Source organism: Phoca vitulina, unplaced genomic scaffold (assembly GCF_004348235.1).
Source record: "Phoca vitulina isolate PV1807 unplaced genomic scaffold, GSC_HSeal_1.0 scaffold72, whole genome shotgun sequence".
In the NCBI taxonomy this organism is placed as follows: domain Eukaryota; kingdom Metazoa; phylum Chordata; class Mammalia; order Carnivora; family Phocidae; genus Phoca; species Phoca vitulina.
The window spans coordinates 3,040,144-3,044,836 of record NW_022589775.1 but is presented as its reverse complement, the minus strand read 5'-3'; positions in this window follow the sequence as shown (position 1 = coordinate 3,044,836).

The following is a 4,693-nucleotide window of genomic DNA, read 5'->3' as shown; positions in this document are numbered from 1 at the left end:
TGGATCGAGTCCCACATCGGGCTCCCTGCTCAGCAGGGGGTCTGCTTCTCCCTCTGACCCTCTTCCCTCTCGTGCTCTCTGTCTCTCATTCTCTCTCTCAAATAAATAAATAAAAAATCTTTAAAAAAAATACTAATATTTTTTGAAATTCTTTTTGAAAAGATAATTACACATTTCAGTTCCTTGACAAGGGCATTGGCAGAGTAAATGTTATTTAATTTGGAGGACGTCCAAATTGATTTTTCCTTTTATGTATTGTATTTTTGATTTTAAATAAGAAAACTCTGCCTACACGTAGATCCCCCAAATTTTCTCTTGCATTTTAATACAAGTTTTATAACTTTACAGGTTACATTTAAATTCATGATCTGTTTTGAGTTAGTTTTGTATAACGTGGAAGGTTTAGGTCAAGTTTCATTTTATTTATTTTATTTTTTGTTTGGCCTATAGATATCCAGTTGCTCCAGACCCATCTCTTCAACAAGTTATCCTTCCTTCATTGAATTTCTTTTGCACTTTTATAAAAAATCAGTTAGGCATATTTGGGCAGGTCTGTTTCTGGGTCCTTTATTCTGTTCCACTGATCTGTGCATCTTTTCATTCAGGAATATTACATAGTTTTGATTACCTGAAATCAGGTAGATTGATTCTTGCTACTTTAAATTTTCTTTTTTAAATATCATTTTAGCTATTCTAATTTCTTTGCCTTCCCATACAAAATTTAGAACAATATTGTCTATGCCTGCAAAAATATCTTTCTGGGACTTTGATTAGAACTGTATTAAACAGTATTGCAATTTGGGGAGAATTTACATCTTTACTGTGTTGAATATTCCAGTTTGTTAGCACCATAGATTTCTCCATTTATTCAAATATTTCTTGAATTCTTTTATAAGATCTTGCAGTTTTCAGCGCATATGTTTTGTGTGGATTTTATTTGATTTACAATTTAGTACTGTTATTATTCATGGTTTACATTTTTTAATGTCACTATCCATGCTAATATATAGAAATACAATTGATTTGCATATGTTTGTTTATCTTGTATTCTGTGACCTTGCTGATCTCCACTTACTAGTTCTAGTGGAGTTATGTTTTGTTTGGTAGATTCTATGTAGACAATCATGTCATCAGCAAATAGGGACAACTTTATCTCATTTTGTCTGACCTGTATGACTTCTATTTTGTTTTTTTTTTTTTTTGTTTTTTTTTCTCATTGCCCTGGCTAGAACTTCTGGTGCTATGTTCAATAAGAGTTGTAAGAGCAGACACCCTTGTGTTATGCCTGCTCATAGAAGTATTTAGTCTTCACTATTAAATGTAATATTAACTGTAGGTTTTTTTAATACATGTTTTTTATCAAGTTGAGAAAGTACCTTTCTCTTCCTATTTTTCTGAGTTTTTAATCATGAATGGACATTGAATTCTGTTGAATGCTTATTCTGCCTCAATTGGTATGATCATTTTTTTCCCCTCAGTCTGTTAATATGGTGGATTACATTGATTGATTTTTGAATAGTGAACCAACTTTGCATCACATTAATAAATTCCACTTGGTCATGGAGTATAATTATTTTTAAATATTGCTAAAATCAATTTTGGAAAGGATTTTTGCATGTTTATTCATGACAGTTATCAATATTTAGATTTTGTATTGTTTTGGTTTTTTGTCTTTGTCTGGCTTTAGTGTCAGGATAAAACTAGCTTCATGAGGGGCGCCTGGGTGGCTCAGTCGTTAAGCGTCTGCCTTCGGCTCAGGTCATGATCCCAGGGTCCTGGGATTGAGCCCCGCATCGAGCCCCGCATCGAGCCCTGCATCGGGCTCCCTGCTCGGTAGGGAGCCTGCTTCACCCTCTCCCACTCCCCCTGCTTGTGTTCCCTCTCCTGCTGTGTCTCTCTCTGTCAAATAAATTTTTAAAAAGTCTTAAAAGAAAAACTAGCTTCATGAAACGAATTTAATAATATTGAAAGAGTTTAAACACATGTTGGGGGAAGTATTGAAATGGATGAAAGGTGGTCAAGTTGAAAGCTGCAAAATCATGGAAAAATAATAATTGCTGGCAGAAATCTGTATTATCACTAACAGGCAATAATTTCAGCCAAAAAGACAAGCTGATACAAATATACACACACATACGTATATCTCTCCCAAGGCCTTGAAAACTCTGTCTTGTAGTTCATTTCCATGGAATTGTTTTGGTAGGCTGTGACTTGACTTGAATACAGAATTAGGTGAATTTTTACCAATTTTTCTAGGCCTGTATCAATCAAGATTGTATCAGAAAACAGATCTTCTTGGAATGATATAGATTATGAGATTTTTAAAAAAATAAGAATTTGTCCTTATGCAATTGTGGAGCTACTTAAACAGCATATACATAACCATTGCTTCTATGTCACATGCTAGTCCTTGTCCAGGATTCAGAGATTTGGAAGGAGCTGAGGGGTTTGCAGGCCCAGCTGCTGCCCCATGACAACAGATGACCCAGAGGATCCAGTGACAGGAGTGTGAGTAACAACAGCATTTGGAGCAAAGAAAATAGAAGAATTGTTAAGGGAGAACCTGTATATTATTTTTAAAAACTTAGTTTGTGTGGACCAAGATCCAAATAGAATTTATACATAGCAACCATTATATATATATCAAAGATATATATATCTTTGATATAGATATATATATGTATATATACACACAATTATGAAAATAACAATATCCCACCAATGTATGGTGTCAAATTTTTGAATTTTTGCATCTGAGAGGTGAGAAAGGTATATCAAGGTACAGTTTTAATTTGAGTTTATCATAATGTGAGTTCACTTGAACATCTCTTAATATTTTTGAGCCCTTTTTCATTTCTTTTTCTAAGAAAAAGGCCTCAATTTTTTTTTTAATTTGCCTGTCATTCATTATCCTGAAAATTTATCTGTGTCCCACAGAAGGAAATATACTTTGGTCAAAAGTGCTTATTTGTGTTTCATATCACAAAGTCTTTTTGGAGAATATACCTCACATGCCATATATGTTTAACATGATTACCTCTCAATATATCAATTTCTGTCTACTTTTCCAAACACTTATAGATGTCTTTCCCTCAGTCATTCAGAGGAAACTATACTGCTTCAAGGAGATATAGGGTTGTTACGATGACAATAATAAGAGAACTATCATTGTTCAATTTTTTATTACTTCTGAAAGAAACATATGAGAAGAAAGGGCAAAATGGAAGCAGAATAAAAATCTGTCCTGTAACGTGGAGCTGGAAATAGAACAGAGGAAGAATGTGACAATCCCGTGCTAGCTGCCTACTGCGAGCGCAGCTGACAGATGATCTTATAGGAGGTGGGGGTCATGAAGAGAGGAAGTTCAGTCTGAGGAGAATGCTGGTGCCTCTCTTGCCCAGTGGTAAGCAGCTTTGTGACAGCCTAGTCAACACCTGGGTAGTTCAGTCAGTACCGACAGATCATTCACCTTCTTTCAAGGAAACCTAAAAGCTCCACGTTAGTTATTCGATGTGGAGTATGTGGAGTATGGGCCTCACATTAACACATTCCATGTGGGGTATGTGGAGTATGGACCTCACATTATCGCCTGTAGGTTGTCCACAGAATGGTGTATGTTAATGCTGCACACCAGCTAGTGTAGAGATGTTTGTTTTTTTGTTTTGTTTTTTCCAATGTTTAAAAGATACCCTTAGATACACAAAATGGGATGTAGGAAACCCTAACCCTCTCTGTGAGCCTGGCTGGCACAGAGATCCCTGTGCTAACAAGAGCCTTGTCCTTGCAGTTTAATGCTTGGAAGTTGCCACATATCGGAGAAATTCTTCATAATTTTATCTTTAAATCTGTGATTTGTAAATAAGTCTAATAGACAATGAAACTTGCACAGGAGGGCTTAGAGCCTCCACCCACACACCGTCCTGCTTCTTTTTACCTCTCCAGGGTGGGTTCTCTTCATACAAACTAGAGGAAGAGCTTGGAGCCCTTCTAAAAAGCCTATTGACAAGCTTTCTCAATTCAGTCTTTTACTATCTCTCCTTAAGTGTTCTACCTCACCCACAGATTCTATGAATGAAGTACATGCTGGAGAAAATCACATCTGGGACTCTGTTCCCCAAGGAATACCATCTATGATCCCTCAAACTACAAAAAGTATTTTTAAGTATATCAGCGTGGCCTCAGCATATGAATGGCAGTGCTGTTTGGACGGTGATCCAATGGTTAGAAGCACATTAATAAATCAAGCATCTATTTTGGGAGATTTTCTACAAATAAGTCATACAAATAGGACCCTATCCTAAGCCGTTGTCAGTAGCAGAGTGAGAACCAGAAACAGTCACATTTTATTTATCATTCACATTGTTTTTTCTTGAGCAAAGATTTATTAGGCACCTAAAATAGACCAGGTCTTAGGTTTTGAGGATAGAGCAGTAAACACAAATAAAAAGTCTCCTCTACCACACACACCCCAGGGAGCTTATATTTGAGTGAGGAGATAAATGGGAAATATATTTATGCAAGTTTTACCTAAGAAATACTCTAAAACACACATTCCTTTGTTAGTGTATCTTCATGTGTAATCTGCAGACAACTTACTCTAAAGTTATCTTCAGCGTTCACGAAGTGATCCATACCCCGAAGCTACTGATTTAGCTTTTCTGAGAGGGCCATGGAAATATGTATTTTGCAAGTC